Source organism: Lycorma delicatula, chromosome 9, assembly GCF_047948215.1.
Source record: "Lycorma delicatula isolate Av1 chromosome 9, ASM4794821v1, whole genome shotgun sequence".
Taxonomy (NCBI): domain Eukaryota; kingdom Metazoa; phylum Arthropoda; class Insecta; order Hemiptera; family Fulgoridae; genus Lycorma; species Lycorma delicatula.
Genome location: NC_134463.1, coordinates 88076186 through 88100879, shown reverse-complemented (window position 1 = coordinate 88100879; position 24694 = coordinate 88076186). Strand labels below are relative to the sequence as shown.

Below are 24694 nucleotides of genomic sequence, written 5' to 3'. Positions count from 1 at the left end.
CATTTTTTTTTCTACCCCTGGGACAACTGTTGGTGGTATCAATAAACTTTACGTAGATAAGTTTTAGGCCCTTATCGAAAGAAAGTCGGAATTTTAAACGAATTCGATATTTTACTTTATAAGAATATTATAGCGATTTTTTTTTCTCGAAACCACCCCCCCCCCTTGTTCTTAATTTTCCCATTAACGAACTCGACCGAGATTTTGGGTTTTATGTATCAATTTTAAAGTGATTGGCACAAAATTACGGCAGTTTTCGTATCCACAAGAAAGTATATATAAACTTTTGAATTTGAACTGGCGGTGGTTTTGGGATCTGGGGGATGTGGAACGAAAGACGTCGAAATTTTCCAGAAGTCGAATCGTGGTACCCATTACAATAGGTAGCTTTCTTATTAAATCTACCTAATATATCAGCTTATTATTAAAGAAGATTTTATTTTAATGTTCATACTTATGAAGAATAGAAGTTTCTAATATTGTTAGTAAAATGAAATCTGTTATGAAAATAGTACGTTTGTTATTGCACCGCCACTTTTTTTGATGCACCTTCTAAAAATTTAATGAGAAAATGAATAATAACCTTTATTTAAGGTGTCAACCGTTAATTTTTTAATGAAAATAAAAATTACAATCGTACACTGATGAATTGTACGTGTATGAACAACCTAGCCACATAATCGCAACCCGCTTTGCTCGTTTAATTAAGGTTAAATATGCATATTATACGCTATTAACGTTAATAAGGGAAGAGCGTAAGCCATGTTTGGTTAGGTTCTGTTGATATACGTACGATTTATCAGTACAAGGAGTCAACATAAACTAAACAAACAACCTACACTTGCTAACAGACATATTCTTTGTTTAATACATTGTAACAATACTTTATTTTTTTTACAAAGAAGTTGTATCAAAAAAAGTGAAAAAAGTACTTTTTTTAAAAAAAAAATCGTAGTTTACTTTTTATTCTATATTCAAAACAAATTAAATGTGTCTCTCAATTGTACAATCTACTAGCGTTCAAATAATTCGTTTTTAATGAGATGTTCACAATCGATATGCTCCCGTCAGATTCATGTAAATAAGTTTAGTTCACCGACCCGCCGGTTTCCTATTAGGCTTTGTTAACATATATCAAAATTGGCACCTTTCCATCATTGTTACTAGCATACCCAAAATTATTTAAAAATAATATAATTTTCTTACCTTTTTTCAAACAGCCATGTAAATAATTAAATAGCTTGATAATGATGTTAATATACGAAATGTCCCGTTCACTTGACTTTCCGATCGCTACATTTATATGAGAGCACATTAAATTAATTAATGGTAAAGTAAATCGCCATATCTGTACCAAAATCAATTAACTCGACCACTAATGAATAGCTCTATCCAATGGAAATTAGTATAGAGTCATTTAATTATCCAATTTTAAGTTTTTAATAGTTTGCGTACGAATAAATAAATGAAAAACATAAAACAAACAAACAGTAATAAAGAGTTATAACATTTTCTTTAATAAGCTTTTATTTAATTTGACTAGTTTTGAAGTTTTTTATGCACGCATAGTGAACATGGTTTGTTCCTACGTAATCTTATTGAAAATAGAGAACTTATTGTATGAGGAAAGAAATTTCTTTCTATGCTTTTTTTTTTGTTTGGCGTTGTAAAGTAGGTTAATTATAAAAAGTATGTTTCTACACTTCCTAGTTATGGTTTCTTTTTTGTACGTTAATATTGTCTAGCATGCGGTATTTAAAGAGAAATTACGACTTTTAACTGCCAACAAAAGTATTTCTTTTAACCTTTTTTTCATTCGTAAAATTTTTTTACTAGTTACGATTTAGGAATGGTTCCAATATTACTAGTCCACGTGTATATTCAGAGCACTTTTATTTTTTATTCCATAAAATTTATTTTATTTTAATGTACGTATGGGTTAGAATAGTCTTTGTTTCTATGTATTTTTTGTAATTAAGAGAAGTACTGTGTAAGTATTTTTCCTCATTCCTTTTCTTTGAAACATAAGTAGCCAATACTATTTTTGTTGCTTTAACTATTATTAAGAATATTTATATGTATATATAGATTTTTTTTTTGCTTATGGGTTATAGGTTTCATTACCGCTTCGATTCGCTTTTTGTTCTGCATTAATTTTGATTTCAGTATATTTGATTTATTTTGTAACTTATACTGTGTAATTTTCTTTCTGTATTTTGATCTTTGTCTCTGAACTTCCCAAATGTTTTTTCGTTCTAAACGTTTACAAGCTTCTTTCTTTATACACTTTAAAAACAAAACAGGAGGTTTTAAACTGGGTATATGTTTAATATTTACTTTTATGTACAGAGTGATTCACAAAGAATGTAAAATATTTTCTGGATTGTTCTACAGATTGAAATAAAACAAATTTCATACAAACATAAGTTCGGAAACTCTTCTTTAGCGAGTGTCGGTTGGCAAAAGATTTCGCTCGGATTTCTGCGTCTTCTACTTGAAATCATTAGTATTTGAACGAAAGAGTAATACAAGAGAATTAGTTATTAGAATTCTCATTTCGGTAATATTAACAAAAAAACAACCCTGTTGAAATATGGAAAGACATCCAAAACATTGTTCGTTGGGTACAGTGCTGTATCCATTGTAGCAGAGGATATTTTAATCGATTTATTTAATTGTTTTTGTTTGTTATTTTTCTAAAATATTTAATTCCTTTGTTTTATAATATTGAAAAAAATGTTTCATGTAATTAGTATTACATGAAACACTACTTTAACTAAGTAGTCTTAGTTAAAAATCTGTCACAGTCTGATATGTTTTGTTTTTAAGGAATTTTTAATGAACATAAGGAATTTTGAAGTTTATTAAACTTCAAAATTCCTTACGTTCGTATTAGTTTCTGTGGACTTTATACTTTATTCGTTCCATTTTACTCTGAATCAAATTCTCTACAAATTTTTTAAAAATTTTTTAACTTTTTATTACCTATTTAACAGTTATTTTACACAAAACATAAAATAATGTTTTTTTTTTTTACTCAAATTGTTTGTCTCACCCCAGATTTCTAAAAAAAAAAAACTATTAAAAATAAAGTTCTGGGACATATTTTTTCAATTTTTCAACAAAGATTTCATAATACCAGTAAATTTCCCTCTAATTTGGATTAAAAGAATAGGCTAAATAGTTACAAAAATGACATGATGCGACCCGTGGCGGCATTTCAATAGACTGCAATTTCTCGGCTGGTATTGTTATGCGGGAGAAATATAAACCAGCAGAATGTATGTATTTCCCTAATCTTTGTGTAAATATTTCTTTTAATTACAATAACGCTAAATATCCGATAATTAAAAAATAAAATAAAATTTGCCATATTTGATTGGCCAGTCCTGACGCAGGCCTTCTAAAGGTACATACCATACGTTAAGTTGATTACAATAATTATTATTATAAATGGATGCATTTTATTCATTGAAGTGTAAAACCATTAGGCGCATAAACAATATCGTTAGACGATATGTAAGTATTAAGTTTTGAGTTATTTTACATTCCTATCAAACTTTAAAAAAAAAATCTATTGGGATTAATTTCCCTCTAGTAATTGGACACCAATTAAATTTTATTATTTGAATTATAACTGCAATTTGTATAATTGATTTTTATGACTCTGCTAGGACATAAAAAAATCTGAGGGATGTTGTGTACGAATTCAAAGAATTAGATAAAGATTTAAGAAATTACTACCAAGAAATAGAGCATAATAGGTGGAGACGAGCTTTACATAAATACTACACTTCAAACATTTAAATTTATTGTTATCGACACTACAGCTATTTTGATATTCATTGGTGTAAGAGTAAAAAAAAAAAAAAATATTAAATGTTTTAATTTATGTTAAAGTTTTAATGGATTGCTTTTTTAACTTAATTAAATTTAATGAAACTTCTGTTGATTGTTGTTACTGCTGGTTCGTCAGTGTAATTTAAATCATTCCATTACGCATTAACCTGCTTATTTCAAATTATCTCAATATGTTATATATTTTATACACACTGACTGTTCCGGGACGTACTCCCCGAACTTCAGGGTCAGAACACGAAAATGGGATAAAGTTCATATCGACTTAAGTCCCATTTTGCTCTGTTTTCCTTCTGGATGCCATTTTGTGATTTTCAACAAAAACATCTTTTCTCAGGAACGAATAAACCTACTTTAATAAAATGACTAGTTCTACAAAATAAAAAAAATGTTGAAAACGTCTTTGATCAAATTGTTAAAAAATTTAATAAGCATTTTACTTGAACAAAATGACACCTCATTTTTAAAAATTCATTGACAAACAATCGAGTTGTTGCAGACAATTAACGGCAATACGCTTAACGACGTTTAACGGCAGTATGTTTGTGCAGCGTGTAATGCATGCTGATAATTTTAATTTACTATTTTTATTTATTATTAATAATTTTATTGCATTTAGTGGACGAAATAAAAACAGGCAAAACATTATCTTGCATTACGTTGCGTAAGCGTACTGCCGGTTAACTGTAAACTTTCATGTTTGAAAACGAGGCATGAATTAACTAGTTACGTTGTTTATAAACTCAGGAACGTTGGAACTCTCGACTTCGAAATCGGCTGATTTGCGAAGACGCGTTCAACACTAAACCAACCCGGTGAGTTAAATATCCGACTGACTGTTGTCCAAATGCGTGCGCATCGTGTTTATTAATTTATTTGTACGTAAGGACCGACACCAGTCATGGTACTCGCGTTGTGTGGTTAATTAATCCGTTGTTATAACTTTTCAATTTTTAAATAAATATCTGTAATGATTTTGAATTATTATTTGTTACATCACTGCTTAATTGTTTATTTAACTGTGAGTAATATTTGTCTTGTAATTCTAATTATACAAATATGAATTTTACAGTAATTTTATGTTAAATTTAGGTTATGTAATTATAATGGTTGTATTGTAAAGGTTGCTACTACACTAATTTAGAATTAGGCTTATAGATTCTTATTACATTTATGTTATATTTTACACGTTTCAGTGGAACAAACTACAAAGGTAAATTTGTTGTAATTTTCTTTTTCCATTTACTTATTTGTATCGATCCATTTTTATTTTATAGTTTTTTAATCTGAAAATTTTTTTAATAGTGTGGGTGACATTACTTTGCTGCGTAAAGGATATTTATTCCAAAATAATACTTTTGGGAAAAATGCATTTATAAATTCGCATTGACTTTAAGGATTACTTTCTTGATGTTTTCAAAACTATCTACATTTTACATATGTTTTATCATTTAAAAATAATCTGTATACTGTTATATATCAAATTTCATGAAAAAAGTTTTTAAAATGTTTAAACTCGATAATTTTAAGTGTAAAAAATAATTGGAAAACATTTAATTGGATAACACTTTTTACACACATGACTGTTTTTAAGGTGAAATAATATTTTTTTAATAGTAATTTTTTTAATTAAAAAAACAATTAGTAATATTAATGCTAAAACTCATCACACAATCCAAATACTTTATGAAGAAATATTATAGCAATTCATTATAATTATTATTTTTAATGAATTTTTCTTTTTGATTCTGGCTTGCTGTCGCTCTCTGCTTCTTCTTTTCCAATTTGTACTTTTTCTTTTCCCTTTTTAGTTCTTTGCTTTTTCCTTTCTACATTAATTTTGTCTGAATCTTCATACTCTACCAAGATCTAATTATCTTAACCCAGATAATTTGCTTTTGAGAAGTCCTTAGGTTTTTGTAGAACAAGTGGGATCAAGTAAATCAGCTTTCTTCTTTTCTGACAGGGATTTTTTTTAACGGTTTTAATGAGTATCTGAATACATGATTAGAGACTTCATTTCTTGTTTGATGTTTCTAAGATAATTTTATAGACACACACAAGCTAATTTCATAAGCACCTCTTCCATCCAGACCTTCATGCCATAAAAAACAATGTTTTACCATCATTACAGTCATAGACTGTGACTGTTAGGTTAAAAGTCCATAATTGGCATTTATAAAAGGCCATCGAATTGTGTATCAAGGGTGTTTGAAGGCACTGTTACATATCAAAAGTGATTGTTTTAATTTTTTTATCAGTTATTAAATTTTCTTTATCATATTGTTTTGAATCTTAACCATACTCCGCATCATCATGGTGATCTTTCACAATCTTTTCCTGGTCTTCCCCAGAAGAAATTTTTATTTGAATATCTAATTTGTCACATGTAATCTACTTTTGGTTTTTTTATTTTTAGATTTAATCTGTGAAATTGATCACAGAACTTACGATAAGAAATAGGGATTGAATTGCTCTCAGAAAGATTCCTTTAGTAATCCTAATAAAGTTCTGTTATTGTTAAATGAGGAGAAACAACAATTTTTTTCACAATCCCTTCGCAAATAATGGCTTTCATATACTGGATTTTTAGTAAGATTTCCCTTGCTTTTGTGAGATCTTCTTCTGGTGTACAAGTTTTTGAAACTTTACTCCTCTCATCCAACTGTATTATTACACAAGTAGAAGATTTTTTTTTAGCTCCAAATATTTTCACAAAGCATCTTTTTTCAACTAAATTTTTTTTCTCAGAATTTCAATATTATTTTTTATACTAACTAGCCTCAAATGACTAGTTTTTGGTTTATGGCCTAACTCTTCTTCTTTTTGGTTTATCTAATTATAATAATGATGTAGTGTATGAACATCTCCTATTATAATCACCCATGCCCAGTATTAAAGTAGTTTTACATACATTATCCATTATTTTCTCTGAACACTTGTTCCTACATGGTCCCAACAGCTTCAGACTTGCTCAATTTTACAATTGTACCCGTTTTTGTTTTATATTCTTGTTTTCCCTGTTTCTCAGTTGTTTTCTTTCTCTCTGAGCTTTCCTACTTTCTCCTTGTAAACCGCCTTTCCTTATAGTTTCCCCCTTGGTTAGAATTTCTTTGTTTTTCATTTTATCATGATGTGGTTGCTCAACACCTTCATTTACATTCCCTTTTTCAATTACAGGAACTATTTGGTTTGACATATTTGCTCTGTTAGATCTAGGTTTTCTTCTTCAGACATTTTATTTTGATCAGTAAATTCATGTTTGGTTCTTTCATAAGCTACTATTGTTTTATCCTTACCTTTTTTTCGCTTTTTTGGATGCAGGTTATCTTCTTTTGATGACAGCAAATTCACTACCAGATCTTCATCATAACAATAATTAGCATCTTTGCCAGAATTCGGGATATCCATGAAATCTAGTTGAAGAGACTTGAACCTATAAAAACCCAGTCACTATATAATTTGACAATTTTACAATTTTTTATATTATTAAATTTGAAATATTGTGATTTATTAGTAATTGTATATAACCCATATTACCCGTATTTTTCTTTAACTAGCTAGTCTAAAGTCGAGTTTATAAGCCAAACTTAAGTTAAATAAATTATTCCCAACCTAAATTATTCATAAGTTAAAACAACATGTTGAGTAAAAATATATTTCAGTATTTTTGTGTGGTTTTATTACAATAATGTAATAATAATTTCAAAACTATTGTTTATTTTCATACACCGCGGTAACATTACTGCACGCGTATTTGAAGACACAGAGTAACTTTTTATTATTAGATACTTTGTTAGTATATGGCTAATATGAGACCGGCTCTGGTACCCAAGTTGACATTTTAACAATTTTCTCTCTTTTCTTTGTATTTTTTTTTATGTAACTAGTAGGAATTGAAGGGTCCACAGGAAAAAGAGCATAGTCACATAAATCTTATTCTGAAAAAACTGAAATTTATAATTTCATTATAAATATTAAAAGTTATTTTTGCAAATAAAGATATCAGAAAACCCTTATTTATTTGTCCTAGTAGTTTTAAAGGAGAATTTTAAAAGAAAACTAAAATTAAACAAACATAGAGCATAAAACAAAGTATTTTGTAGGGAAACTACACATACTTGCATGGAATAACGATTAATGTCAACCTAAACCAATTAAAAACAATCAAAGTCCAAGCTTTAAATGCTAATGACGATCTAAGTGCTTACAAAATCAGGTCAGTTTGTTTATTTATTTATAATATGTATTGCTCATAATGATACAATGACACTATACTGTTTACATTATTGTGATTAAAATATAACTTAAAAATTAATAAACAGAGGGAACTAAAACATTAAATGTTCACTTAAATATTAAATAATTCAATTTTCAAAAATGCTATTTTGTTTATTTGTCCTCACTGTGCCCAAAGAACACTTTCTTCTTGAGTGTTGTTTATATTTTCAATTAATGCCTTGGCTGCAGGTCTACAAAAACGTTTTAAATGAGTAAGATCTTTTAGTTTCACAGAGCTTATTGGCAAGGGTTTAGAGTATGTTGACTGAGGTTGTCTAATGTATGGTAAAGGCTTATTAATTTGACGTTTTACTTTTTTCCCTTCTTTTCTTTGTTTCCAATATTCCTATTTCTATGAAACCACCTGAAAACAAATCATGATGAAGGAAAAACACAAAAATTTCTCTTTTGTGACTTTTAGGACACGTATTGATCATGTGAAAAAAGGGCACTCATTAGAAAAATTCAAGTGTTCATTCCAAAAACAAAACGTATCTTGATAGCAGTTGACTACAATAAAAGGTTCTGGCTTTGAACAAGCTTTTCTAATTTCACCTCTCCAATCTTTTGGTATTTCACAAGGAGCTTTTGTATTTATAAGTGCTATTCTTGTCACATTCTAGGTATGTATGTCCTCGTATCAGTTATATTATTGATACAGAATCTAATAAATTCAAATGGTGAACAGCAATGTATAGAAACTTACAATAGTTTTTATTTCGGCCAGTATGTGAATCATGGAGAATTTTTAAGTGGCAAATGTGAGTATCCATTAAATGTGTTACAGTAATTAAGCATGGATTTGAACCTTTGAACCTTTCTTTGCTACAGTTTCATTTTAAGCAAAAAAATATGATTTTTTACTAGGTAGTTAAACGTGTAAAACAATAGCTGTCGCTTGTAGTATACATTGTTTGTGCTTTAACTCGGTAGGGGAAGATTTTTCTAAAAATCCATAGCAATACACTTGGAATCTGTAGATTTTTTGCTGTTCTTCATAGCTTTCTGCTTAATTTCATAAAATTTTTCATCATTTTCTTAAATGAACATTATTGGTGACCTGTAAGATATCTTTCTCCTTAGTTAGCTTTTCTACAGTTTCTTCTGGAACTTCTGGTTGACTTATTTCTGATTCTGTTTGCTTTATTTTAGCTTTAAATTCATCACATTGGCTAAAGTATCAGTTCTAAGATAACCAAAAATAAAAATAAAGTGAGTTATTTAAAATTCTCACGATATTTCTCATTAGAAACCTTAAAATTTGAATTAAGTTTGAACATAAAAATTCTGTGTATTTTTTTAATATTCATATCTTCGTCAAAGTACGTTTTAGAACTGTCATGTAGACTGTAGTGGGCTTTACAGCTTTTGAAAGACTTAATATGATCACACACTGTTTTAAAAAATTAGGTTTTACTTTGTGAGGTCTGTTGGTGTGTTTTCCCCGACTATTAACAGGAGCTTGGCCTTTTGTAGCCAATGCATATTTTAAAGTAATTTATAAATTTAATAAAAAACCTTCATTTATTTGATGAAGTCTGAATATCAAGACTTCTGCTCAATTTAACCTAATAACCTTAACCAAATCTAATCTTAATCTTAACTAAATGAAACCAAATTATTTAATATAGTAATGTATAGTACAATATATTAAATATAGTATAATGTATACAATATATAATACTACAATATATAGTATAATGTATATTTAATATGTTATATGTATAGTACAAAATAAAAAAATCTTGAATGAGCGAGTATTGTGTAATTTGCGACGGATATGATGATTTGTTTGAAAGACATTTCTGACAAGTGATTTGAAATGTAATGAATAACTAAGATCCTAAATAAGGTATATCCCAAATTTTGTCAAAATAAGAGATGAGTCTGTAACTGTATATAATTACCTGAATTACTATTAAAGAGTTGTTTAGTTTTCTGCTGATGCCAGCCAGCAATGAAACGGCTGATGCTCTGAAATGGGTGTTTTAATTCTATGAAAAATTCCCCTCTTATGAGGGTAAACAGAAAAAAAGAAACACCCAATCATCCATCGACTCAAATTTATCATCCATTCCATCCAATCTAGCGTCTGATATAAGAGTCTCCAAAGCCTGATCACATGATTGCTGCCCAAAGGGTAAGAATCCATGATCAAAACTCAGAATTATCCGCTGTCAGAACAACCATCCTTAAAAGAATGAAATTTCATAAACAATTTTAGGATGAAGTTGTTTCTATACATAATACATATTATTATAGATTTCCTATTCTTACTATAAAAAATCTAAACACAAAAAACTATCTGTCATGACATTTTTAAATTTAAAAATTAAATACATTAGTTAAATTAAATACGTAATTAAACTTGGATTCATTTGTAAGATGCATTCTTTTGCCTATATCAAGTTAAGGATTTATCCCATTATAATGTCTGAAGATGTAATTTTTTGGAGAATTGATTAATAATATATTTTTTGATTTTTAAATCGAAAGAGAATATACACTTTTTTACTTATATATTCTTATTTGTGTTTTTTGTTTTTGGTAAACTAGTCCTATGAACAAAGAAGGTTGATTTATAAAAATTTTACTCTTCATTATTTGTAAGCTTATAAAAAGAAATAACTCTAGATATAATACTGAACAAAAGTTTTGGAAAATATCTTTGAAAAAAGCTTTTGCATGTTCTTAAGAGTTGAACTGTCACACATTTTTCTAATTTCGACATTTTCAAGATATTGATTTCAAACTTTTTAAATTACTTTTCTCGAAGTGAGAAATATAAAAATAGGAACAATTGTAAGTACCTATAAATTCTTGATTTCTGTTTATTTTGCGGAAAAATTACACGTTATTCAGTTATTTGCTATTTTAATCTGATACCTTAATAAGATTATATTCGAGTCAGTTTTAGATCAAACACAACATTCGTAAATTTTGTTCCTTTAATTTAAGTAACTGAATGTAGTAGTTTAATTTTAAAATTTGATTACTCTGAGAAGTTATGACATTTTCCTAAAATTATGTGAGGAAATTTGGATATGATGCTGTATATTTTTTTACGCCTCCCCTCCCCCACACACACAATATATATATATATATATATATATATATATATATATATATATATATATATATATTTATGTATATTTATTTATTTATATACCACTTAATTCTTATTATCACATTTAATATAAATAATATAATATTGTATAACAATTAAATTATGCTCACTCATATTTTTTAAAAGAATTGTTTAATCTTTTTTTTTCTGATTAGGCCAATTTGGAATATGCAATTATAGTTTCTTACGGGGTTCTTCTTTTCTCCAAATATTCTTTCATTCTTTCCACATGTTTTGTCTTTCTCTAAGATATTTGAAACTAGATACCACATTAAGATTTCCATATTTTGTGCTAATTTTATCTTTGGGGTTGTTTTTGATGATGGGCATTATTCCTGATATCCACTTTGGTGTGATTCTTTTCCTTATTCACTATTTTAGATTCAATTTGATTTAATCTTTGTCTGAATAACTTTCTGTCTCTTTCATTTGCTGTTCTTGGAACTGTAGGTTCTGTAATTATTTCATCATTTGTTGTAGGTATCCACGGCTACTCTTTCTTTTCCAGGGTTTAATGAATATTAGTTACTCTCTGTTCATTCATTCTGTACACTGGCTCAATCTCGGTCTTTCTCTTCTTATTACTTTTTTCAATAGTCTCTATATCTTCATACTGTTCTTGGTTGGATTTTAGTTTATCCTTCTGTTGTTTTTTCTTGGGGCCTAGAAATATTCTGAGTGTTCTTTTCTCTATTAACGGTTGTAGGTCGATAAGGTGTAACTTTCACTTTCGTTTAGTATCACTGGTGTCACCACTGTGGCGTAATATCAGAGTTTGATTTTTTTGAGAGGTTCATTCTATTGCAGATATTTTTGGTCAGGAAACTTTATTTATCCAAATTTGTATCTTCTCTCTTCTACTGCCGCTCTATCTGTACTGTTGTATTTTATTGTTTCCCCTAGATGGTTGAAAGTAGACACCACTTTAAGATTTCTGTATTCTGTGCTAATTTTATTTTTGGGGTTGTTTTTGATGCTGGGCATTATTTCCGATTTTTTAGAATTTATCTGTACGTCTGCCCTCTCAGCCATCTGTTTTTGATTGTCTACTTGTTGAATTGTTCTTCTGTTTCTGCTAGGAAAACCAGGTCATCCACAAAGGCCCATCATCTGACTTTTATTCTGCAGTTTTTTCTTTATCCATTTTCTTCCTTTCCCAGATGGTTTTAGTATTTGGTCCAGGATGAGGTTGAAAAACAGGGAAATAGTCTCCATGTTGAAGGTACACAACTAGATGTTACAACAGTCCTAAATCCAAAATTTCAACATCCTACGTCTAATCGTTTTTGAGTTATGCGAGATACATACGTACGTATGTATGACGTCACACCGAAACTAGTGAAAATGCATTCAGGGATGGTCAAAATGGTTATTTCCGTTGAAATCTGAAAACCGAGATTTTTCGCGATCACAATATTTCCTTTACTTCGTAACAGGAAGTAAAAATATCAGAAGTTATTAACGAAATAAAATTATATGTACTTTTCATTTAAAAAAAAAAAACATGTGTATATGTAATTTAATAGGTGTAAAAGGAAGTCATCTGGTGTACGTTTAACCTTTTACGTTCGTTCTCCGCTTCTCTTATAACCTTTTCAAGGGCACCATTAAAGTGAATTGAAGACAGATCATCTCCTTGCCTTATTCCAGTTTTAATTTCGAATAGTTCTGAAAGTTTCCTTAAGAATTTCACTTTAGATTTTCTGTTTGTTAATGTTTCTTTTATAATGTTTCTTGTCTTGGTCTGTATTTTAAATTATTCCAGGATTTTAAGTAAAAATTCGCTGTGGTTTTCTTATAATCTATAAAAATTTTAACAAATTTTGGGTTTTTAATTTTTTGGTGTATAAAATTTGTTTTAAAAATTTGCTCTGCCAACTTCCTCCAGATCTAAATCTACCTTGATGTTCTCAGATTTGTTTTCTATTTTCGGTTGTATTTTACTTAACAGCATTTTGGACCAAATTTTGTATAGGAGTGACAACAGTGAAATTCCTCTGTAATTGGCGATGTTTATTTTATTTACTTTTTTCGTGGAGGCCATGTATTAAAGCGTTTTTCCAATCCTCTGAATTTTTTTCTTTTCCGTTACGTTTCTTTAACACAAAAATATTTTTCTCCTTTTCCGTTCAATACATAATAAAATTGCTTAAATATTAACTTGAACCTACTGTTCAGTCCTCTCTCTTCTGTTCGTAACAAATAACAAATTCTGAAGTTATACTATTTGTATAATACAAGCTTCTTTTCTTCAAACAGATATGAAATTTCGTTTATATTTGAAATAAGATTCGGGTTGGATAAACGAATATTTTCTACATATTATCCTGTAATTTAAATGGTTATTCAAATAAATAATTTTTTTCTAAACGAAATGGCTGATGAAATGGAGCGGAACGCCTAGTCAGGCGTTATAACTTATCCCGTTCTTACCCGATGTAACGTACAGCGATGACGTAGAAGCATCAGATCAACGGCAGCTGAGTTTGCAACCGAATCACGAGAAATAAGATTCGGGTTGGATAAACGAATATTTTCTACATATTATCCTGTAATTTAAATGGTTATTCAAATAAATAATTTTTTTCTAAACGAAATGGCTGATGAAATGGAGCGGAACGCCTAGTCAGGCGTTATAACTTATCCCGTTCTTACCCGATGTAACGTACAGCGATGACGTAGAAGCATCAGAACAACGGCAGCTGAGTTTGCAACCGAATCACGAGATTCAATCATTCTAATTTCCACTTTTCTTGACTTATCAGAACAAGACAGGTTTTTTAGCGTACAGAACTAAATTTTATACACGAACTAAAATTTCGGTGAAAATCTAAAAATGAAAAATTTTCTTTATAATTTTTATAAACTGGATGTATGAGGCTTTCAAATTCATAAAACCCATTACAAGTTTAAAATTTTATGACACTTTCCATGTAATCTTCAGTGAGGCTTCTACATATTTGAAAAGTGGAATTTTGTACGTTTGGGAATTACAAACAGAAGATTATTCTTTATTGTTGGTTTTAACGTAAGCTTCTTTTTTATGTAATTAACGTATATTATTTTTAAATATGTATTTATAATAACGGTTAGGAACACCGTTTTTATTACGTACACAGCTGATTGTCAACTTCGTAATACTGCAATCTTTGTTGTGTAATGTTTAATCAATAGTTGTTAGTTTTTTACGATTGATAAAAATATCGCGGTTTCTGTGATCGGTTGGGAAATTTGTTTAAAATCGTTCAGTAATGCGATTTTTCAAAGTAATTATATATTTTTTTCCTAATTTGATGCGCTTCAATTAGTCCTATTTATTCATTCTTGTGATTGATAGAAAAATGATTAATTGTAGTTAAATATATAATTTGGTGTTTTTCTAATTTGTATGAATCTAATGATAGCACAAAATGCAGTCTTTGATTGGTTTAAAAACAGTAATATCTGTTTAGTGAATTTATTCTTTCTTGTGATTAACAATGCAGTATTGTGATTGGAGGTAATCCGGCGTATTCTGTTACGTCTGAACGAATTACATTGGCAGTCTTTGAAAGACTTCCTAGTTGGGAAATTTGAAATATTAGTAGATTCTGAAATATATTAAAGGGAGTGTGTTGTGTTTTGTAAGGATTACAATCATTTTTAGTGGTTGATTAATTTTTATTCTGTTTCCGATTATTTTCCTGTTTTAAATGAATCAGAATTTCAATGGGTATTTTTTGAAGGATAAAGTCCCACAATTAATTCTTTAATTTATTATCATTTGTTCTCTATTAAGTCATCACGACCGAGGATAAGTCCTGAAATATTTCTCCTTGGGACACCCCTGTTAAACATAATTTGCGCTTAGGAAAGATACATGTTTTATACTTATTTTTCTCATTTTTATTTTTATTTAATAACTTAATTTTTTTTAACATGGTTTGTTAAATTATATTTTAATCATCCTTCACACTTAATATTCCACAAACATATGTGAAGCACATGCATAATGAAATTCTATTACCAGGTAATACGTTTTTGTATTTATAGAGTATTTTTTATTTATTGTAGTAAAAAACCCACAAAAAATCATCTTTGTTCTGTATTAAGGCAGTATGCCCAGTAATTAGTCTTAAATTAAACAAAATCGAAGTTATTTTTTTATTGTTGTAGTAATTAATCTCGACAAGATTAATATTAATTAATAAAGAAATTTCATGTAAAAAAAATCCCCTTTGGCACGCCGGAAGGCGGAGCTAGATTTCACCGGTGCTAAGTAGGGGATAAAAAAGATTTCCACCTTAAAGTTTAAAACTTCAAATTTACTCAATACGACAATAATTGCATGTGAAAAAATGTTTCACATGTTTAGCATACGACAAGCTCCATCTTCTTATAATTTCAGCAACATTTTGGTTATCCCTTGCCGTAAGAGTTGGTCATATCAAAAATAGTTTCAGACAAATGTTTTAGGTAATGTTTAGAGGACTAACGACCACCTTAAACCGATTCGTTCGATACTTTGCCTATTAAGGGAGATATGTTTTTTTGTCTTCGAAACCCCATTTTTTCCCACCCACTGGGCCAACGGTTGGTGATATCAAAAAACTTTACTTCTTTAAGTTTTAGGCCCTTATCCAAAGAATAGTAGGAACTTTAAATAATTTCTATATTTTCTTAATAAGAAAGTTACAGATATTTTTTTTCAAAAAAGCCCTCCCATTTCCACCCCCATGGTCCGATTTTTCCCATTAACAAAGTCTATCGAGATTTTGGGTTGTAATATATTATGTATCAATTTGAAAGTGAGTGGCGCAAAACTACGGCAGTTATCGTGTCCACAAGAAAGTGAAATATATATATATATATATATAAATGTGTTTATGAACTTTTGAACTGACTGTGGTTTAAGGTCTGGGGGATGTGAAACGCGAAGATATGTCGAAATTTTCTGGAATCATGGTACCCATTACAATAGGTAGCTTTCTTATGAAATCTACCCAATACGGTGGAATACAGTTATTAGGAAATATTCACGTTTATAGTTGTTTCGGAAGGTTCGAGTTTAAATAAATAATTCATTATTAAAATATTTGCTTCAAGAACATTCTATATGAATTCAGCAGTCGCTCACAAGATTCTCCGATTCTTTTTCATGACTCTTTGACACAAGTCAGTCAATCAGACAGCCGTGATCACCAGGTACAGGTAGCAGCAAGGATATCCAAGGCCATTAAAGGATCGTCCACCTGCACAACTTCATCATCGTTCCAGAAGGATTTCGACCAGTCTAATGAATCATTAATTTTAAAAGATATATTTCACCCTCTATCATCTCTTCAGACGCAAATATTGAAGAACATAGAAACTGATTTTATGATATTTGTATGAAAAAAATGTTTACAAAAAATCAAGCTGATATCTCAAATCGTTCCACAAAAATTCGAAAAAGACAAATTAAGTTTTACACCATTTCACCCCCATAGAAGTCGAATTTCGCAAAACACAGAAATTAGTATTTAAATACTCATCTCAGGAATATTTATGAGCCAGAACCGACTGAATAAATTATTAATTTTAGAAAATATTGAGGACTTTCCGCTCAATTATATTTCATCCCCTTTCAGCCCTTCAGTCGCAAGATATCTAAAAAAGTAGAAAAGGTTCTTTAGATATCTATATAAGGGATATTTAAGAAAAAATCAAGTCGATATCTCTTTTTAGAAACTGAGAAAATCGAAAAAACCCAAATATGATTTCCCCTCCCCGACCCTTAGAAGTCGAATTTCGTCAAATCTTTCTTAGCACATCTGTGCTACATAAACGAACATATCGTCAGAATTTTGTTACTCTAATTTTAATAGTTTAGGCTGGGTGCTGAATTAATGAATCAGTCGGTCAGGGATATCTTTTATACAGTATATAAGGAAATATGGAAATATATGTATAATTATATCTTTAATGTACTTACTGTTCTATATATGTATACTAGCCGGTCAGGGCTCGCTTCCCTCGTTCGACCGTTAGATTTCATATAAAACAACTAAATTAGTCTTTAATTTGGATCCCAAGAATTACAGTTTGGCTTAATTTTACCGAAGGGACAGAATTCAGGGCGGAATCTTTCACCAGCCGACACTCGCTAATGAAGCGAGTGTAAAAAGCGAGTGAGAAGGAAAGGGATATATTTTGGGAACTGAATCACCCAAAAAAAAAAAAAATTAGATTTTGGACTTAACTGCAGTAATAAGCCCTTATTGAGAAGATTTCAACGTTGTACCATAAGTGGTACTTATTTTCTAGGTTTCAGAGTTATAGCCAAATAAAATTTTAATTAATGACATATTTGGATCTTACAACGGGATGGCACATCGGTTCGAATCCGACTTCATTTCATACTTTTTTAAAATTTAAATATATTTATTTATTAACCTCTGACAAAAATAAATAAAAGAAGTAATATCAGCAATTATTAATGAAATAAGATTTTGTGTACATTAAAAAAAAAAAGTGTATATGTAATATAATAGGCGTACAAGGAAGTCATGTGGTGCACATCAGATTTTCTTAATGTATGTTACGCAATATCTCTGACGTTAGTATATAGATTTTGATATTTTTTTTTTAATCGAAAGAGTATACTTTCGGAATGGCCGCATATAAATTTTAACCAAATCCGATATTAATCTTAGGAAAAATACCAAAAAAATCCTAATCGCTTGACACACTTAGCTAGCCGCTGACATCTCTCACCAGTACCGTGTTGCTTTGTTCCCTGTACGACTAGGATGTCTGTGTCATATATGGATATGTGTGACTATGCTATCGTTGTTAAGTCTGCGTGGAAAAAATTCATAGCATTTTTTTCTAGAGTTAAAATTTTAGAGGGCGTCGCCTTATCCGATTTGGACCCAAATAAGTTATTAAATAGAGCATATGATGAGAAAGCTAAAAAAATCTGGAGAAATAATAAACCTATCCAATTTATAGGTTTCATTATTACGAGTACCCGGATAAAAAAGTTAAACAAAAAAAAAACAAAACTACGATCTATACTAAATAAATCGTACTTCAAATAATGAAAAATTAGTAATAGAAGTTTTAATATAATAAAATGAGATCTACAAAAATATAATACAACAATAAATGCGACATACAAAAATATGATATAAGAATACTTTATAGACGCTTAGGTACATATATTGTCACCAAGTATGTATGCCTTGGCGAACTCAAAATGAGGTATGATCGTGAGACGTTCTCTCTTATATGCTCTTGAGATCCCATTAACAATTAAATTATGAGATAAAATATAAGTTAATAAGATTTAAGCAATATAACTTGAAATTATATTAAAGTATAATATACTATTAATTATTTTAATTACTTTAAAATAATGAAAAACATGAGGTATGATCGTGAGACGTTCTCTCTTATGTGCTCTTGAGATCCCATTTCACATGTGGGAATCCTGTTTAGCCGCCTAGCGGTCGGTTGAGGTACTATCTTTACGTAACTGTAAGTTTAGTTTGTGTTGGCACCGACTTCAAAAATAGTTATGTGTTGTAAATGTTTTTAATTTAGTTAATAAATAAAAATATAATTATTTGTAACTTCTTATTTTTTGAAATAGGATTTTATTTTTTTATAAATTATTTTATTTAAAATACCTTTTTTTTAATTTACTACATAAAAATTATGATATATTTCCTTTTTCTCTTCTCAAATCCTTTTTAATTTTAGACTACCGTCTTCCGTTATTTTAGAAATAGTTGTGATTCGTTATTAGGTAATTATAATTACCAACAAACTATAGTGATAATACACAAAGTGGACTTAGGTGATTTATGGTAACCGGTTTATTAAATGTGATTTACGCCATTGCCATTTTATATCCTTGAATTTTCAGGGTGATTTTTTTCGATACCTTCAGGTCGGAAGACGCAGATTACCGTATAATCAAGGATCCACTGTCGATCTAAGGCTTCGTTTTATTACTCCTCAGTATAATTTTATAAAAATTTAGTTAAGCGACTTTTTTTTACAATTTGTTTTAAGGTTTTCCTCCGTTAAATTGCTCACAATTATTTATATTGAAAAAAATAATAATTTCTTTCTTACTAATTCCGAATAAGGTGTAATTAGCGTTTAAAAAGAACTTAAATTAAATGAAAAACATTTCTCTTTGTTTTAAGTGTAATAAAAAAATCCAGTGCTGTGAACACAATATAGAATTATGAGAATTCTCTTAACGACGATGTTAAGCATAAATTAGTTTGTATTTACAGGGAAAACACAATGTCATGAGGTTAAGTACCTTCTTGTAAACTCATGTTACTACAGACTGTTATAAATTTATAATAGAAACCATTCCGTTTCGAAAGCAACAGTTATTACCAACGCTGACATCCATTTTAACCTTAAAGTACACTTAAGATTTCTTTAAGTACAACATATATTCGAATGTTGTATATCGTGTACGAAAATTTCTACGACGCTAGGCAAGTCGTATGAAAGAATAATACGTAGTTAATTTAAAAAATTATAACTTATAAAATTACGTATGGTATATAAACGTTCACATATTTAAAAATAAGATCTAAATTTGTTTTTATGCGTAAAATTCTAACATACTTTTCAACATGTAGGTGTAAAGGTGATATATTTGTACTGAATGTGGTTTATTTCCGTATGGATAAAAAATATTCAAGACCCCAAATATTTTATTTGAGAGTTAAATGTAGAGATTGTATTTTCTTTCTTATAATAAAAAAAAATTGTTGTACAACGGAAGTTCATTCCTTTTAATAAAAAAAAAAAATATATATTCAGCTATTCTTAGGAAGGTTTTTATCAGTAAGTATTTCTTTTTGTTATTCTTACAAAATTAATAATGTTTTGTGATTTTATCTGAAGTTCTTACTGGAAATGTGTCCCGAGTCAGGAAGGATTTAAGAGTAGTCAACATATTTTGTTTCATTATTTATTTGTTTACTATTTTTGTTTGCTTTTTTTCTTCTATTTCTTATTTTAAGTTTTTTGTTTACAAGTATTTGTTTTTCTGATTCACGATAACATGGTCATTTCAAAAAAAAAAAAAAAAAAAATACCAATAATTCTTTAAAGTAATCTTTTCTTCGTATTAATTAAAAGTACAAAATAACATATAATAGTGAGTTATATATATTTTAATACTATATATATTATAATATATATTGTGACTTAAAATAATAGCTAGTTATGCAATATTAGGATGTAGTATTTTAATAATCAGGTTTGAAAGTTGTGTATGAATATTAAAATTTGTTCATAGCTCCCTTGTCATCTTGTTAACGATGTTGCGGAAAAATATCATTTACGTACCCCCTACAAGTAGGGGAGTATCGGACTCGCACGGGATCGGTTAGATGTTGATATTAAGAGCTTATGTGTGCCCGCACCCTACCGACCGAAATCCTATTTCACCGTTCCTCCCCACCCGAGGTCGGATGCGCAGTTAAGCAATACGCGACCCCGAAGGTGCCTTTCAGCTCGGGGCTCAAGAATCCCCGTGCCTCATCACCATCGCCCATCCACGTAAGCGCGGACTAACGACGGCTCCGTAGAGGGCTGTCTATCGCCCCCTCACTCACCGGTCAGTTCTTCACCTGTATTCAGGGCTTCATTCTCTTTAATTTCCTTTATCTATTTTCTTTTCTCTCTTTTCCTTTCTACTCCCCTATTTTCTTATTACATCAGTTTATGACTTTGCTAGAACATGTTCTCAGAACTTCTTTCCCTTTCCTCTCTTCTCTCGTTTTCTCTTTACTCGTTTCTCTGCTTTCTCTTAATAAATTAGTTATATCTTTAATGATGCCTGCATCGGTATTCTATTTTAATTTAAACGTCATCCTAACGGACCCGTGGAATCATCCCCTGCCGATCACTGGAACCGACACACTTAGGCATGCCGGCCCTCAAGACCGGGGCTGTCCATCCTTCCCTATCCTAAATCCCTTGAGCAACCTTCTGAATTCTTAGCGCGTATTACCGCCGTAGACAACGCGTTACACTCTCCAAGTTTCTTCCGCAGACAGAATGTGCTGAACCAAGTTATCAATATTCAAACCAGACAAACCGGGTATACGCCGCAGACCATTCCATGAAATACGCAAAAAGAGTATGTTTCGCCGTGTCAATCCCAGAGCAAAACATACATTGGGGAATGACACGCCTACCAAATCTGAATAAATACTCCTCAAAAGCGTCATGGCCAGTGAGCATCTGTGTGGTATAAAAACTCATCTCGCCATGGCCTCTAGCCGACCACGTCTCCACATCATTAAGAAGCCTACTTGTCCACGCCGAGCCGATTCCTGTCCTCCATCTAGCCTTCCAATCATTCATGACCAAAACGTCGACCTCTGATCTGTTCACCCCATTATATTTTAAGGTCCGTGCTTTAATCTGTAGATCAGTGGGCAAACCGAGACTGCTTCATAGGATACGGTCCTAAAATCACGCCAAGTAGGGTGCGTCTATGAATACCTTGTAACCGTCTTAAATTCCTTTTCACTCCAACCGCAGTTCCCCACATTGGGGCTGCATGAAGCAACGTCGACGTAACGGTGGACATCAGCATTCGTCTTTCGGAGGCGCGCGAGGCCGCCTGAGTTGTCAGCAATTGGTGGAGCGCCTTAAGCGTCCTTTCGGCTTTGCAACACGCATCGACTACATGTTGAAGCGACAAGATCTGTCTATGTGAATTCCCAAATATTTGGCGCAGTTCTTAAACTGTAGAGGCTTATCGCCTAGTTTTAGCTTTATCTGTCCTACCACTCCTTCCAGTAAGAGTTGTATATTCGGATTTTTGTGTAGCTAATGTAAGGCCGTGCTCTTGCATCCATGTGTTAATCATGTCTAACGTCTTATTTCCTCTGGTCTCCAGCTCCGTCCTCCCACTAACCAGTCTCCTGTGTCATCTTCATCTTCTTTTTCCTGTTAAGCCTCCGGTAACTACCGTTTAGATAATACTTCAGAGAATGAATGAGGGTGATATGTATGAGTGTAAATGAAGTGTAGTCTTGTACATTCTCAGTTCGACCGTTCCTGAGATGTGTGGTTAATTGAAACCCAACCACCAAAGAACACCGGTATCCACGATCTAGTATTCAAATCCGTGTAAAAATAACTGGCTTTACTAGGACTTGAACTCTGGAATCCTCGACTTCCAAATCAGCTGATTTGGGAAGACGCGTTCACCACTAGACCAACCCGGTGGGTTTTTTTCGTCGGTAAGAGTCTACAGACGGCGAAGCCAGCGAATTAGTTTTACAGTTCTAAACATGACCTAACAGCTAACAGTGAAATGAAAACGAAAAAAATAAGCGTAAAAACGTTATATTTCAGTTCAATTAGATTTATAATAAAGAATACTTTAAAAAGATACCTCTAATTTTGTTAGACAACGTTTGTTTTTTTCCATTTGATGAACCACGGGACTTGAATATATCATTTTTTCAAGTTTTTGCGGTACTTTTACGAATCGCGCCGCTAGATAGCACTACTTGATAATACTAGGTAGCGTACAAAAACTTGATAATATAATTGAAATAATAAAATTTAATCAAAAATCTTAACTAGAATTTTATACAGAAGAATTGAGAGGAGAGTGGAAGAAGTGTTAGGAAAAGACCAATTTGGTTTCAGGAAAAGTATAGGGACAAGGGAAGCAATTTTAGGCCTCAGATTAATAGTAGAAGGAAGATTAAAGAAAAACAAACCAACATACTTGGCGTTTATAGACCTAGAAAAGGCTTTCGATAACGTAGATTGGAATAAAATGTTCAGCATTTAAAAAAAATTAGGGTTCAAATACAGAGATAGAAGAACAATTGCTAACATGTACAGGAACCAAACTGCAACAATAACAATTGAAGAACATAAGAAAGAAGCCCTAATAAGAAAGGGAGTCCGACAAGGATGTTCCCTATCTCCGTTACTTTTTAATCTTTACATGGAACTAGCAGTTAATGATGTTAAAGAACAATTTAGATTCGGAGTAACAGTACAAGGTGAAAAGATAAAGATGCTACGATTTGCTGATGATATAGTAATTCTAGCCGAGAGTAAAAAGGATTTAGAAGAAACAATGAACGGCATAGATGAAGTCCTACGCAAGAACTATCGCATGAAAATAAACAAGAACAAAACAAAAGTAATGAAATGTAGTAGAAATAACAAAGATGGACCACTGAATGTGAAAATAGGAGGAGAAAAGATTATGGAGGTAGAAGAATTTTGTTACTTGGGAAGTAAAATTACTAAAGATGGACGAAGCAGGAGCGATATAAAATGCCGAATAGCACAAGCTAAACGAGCCTTCAGTAAGAAATATAATTTGTTTACATCAAAAATTAATTTAAATGTCAGGAAAAGATTTTTGAAAGTGTATGTTTGGAGTGTCGCTTTATATGGAAGTGAAACTTGGACAATCGGAGTATCTGAGAAGAAAAGATTAAAGCTTTTGAAATGTGGTGCTATAGGAGAATGTTAAAAATCAGATGGGTGGATAAAGTGACAAATGAAGAGGTATTGCGGCAAATAGATGAAGAAAGAAGCATTTGGAAAAATATAGTTAAAAGAAGAGACAGACTTGTAGGCCACATACTAAGGCATCCTGGAATAGTCGCTTTAATATTTGAAGGACAGGTAGAAGGGAAAAATTGTGTAGGCAGGCCACGTTTGGAGTATGTAAAACAAATTGTTGGGGATGTAGGATGTAGAGGGTATACTGAAATGAAACTACTAGCACTAGATAGGGAATCTTGGAGAGCTGCATCAAACCAGTCAAATGACTGAAGACAAAAAAAAAAAAAAATAAAAATAAAATTTAAAAGATAATATACTGCAACTTGTTTTAATAGTAACTGCTAATATGTAAATGAAAGTACTGAAAATGAAACAATTTTTTAATTCCCTTCATTTCTTAAAAAAAATATATATATATTAGTTTACAAGAGATTATACTAGTTTCATTAAAAAAGGAATAAATAAAACAGAAATCAATTCGTTTAGTAAAATCGAATAACGATAAAAATCAAGGGTTACCCGTAACAAAGTAATAAGTGCAATATTACATCACGGATCTTCGTTCGTGAAAGTCATTATACAAGTTTTATTAAAAAATAAATAATCGTATGAAGTAAATATGATTATAAAAAAAAAAATCGTGAAATTCAATTTGTTTGTTTTAGAAAGAAAATAAATTTTAATAATAAATCCATAAGATAGATTAATTCTTTTATTTTTTTTACGAATTACTGAATTTTATCTTATAGATATATCAAAACGCAGTGATATCCAAAAAAATTACAATGAAATTGTAAATTGTACGGTAAGTGTCTTGCAGACACTATTTCTTCCGCTCAAAAAACAAAAATTTGTGTAATATAAATAAAACTGTTT

General features: G+C 30.5%; 1 protein-coding gene across 2 annotated transcripts in view; it reads left to right on the top strand.

Annotated features, from left to right (window-relative positions):
• Positions 1 to 4764: 4764 nt before the first annotated feature.
• The window catches only part of Scp2 (Sarcoplasmic calcium-binding protein 2), an 869372-nt gene continuing 849442 nt past the window's right edge, over positions 4765 to 24694 (top strand). For both annotated transcript variants that reach the window (XM_075376000.1, XM_075375999.1), the window contains exon 1: positions 4765 to 4879. The gene's annotated coding sequence lies outside the window, so the exon portion shown is untranslated. The remainder of the gene's footprint in view (positions 4880 to 24694) is intronic.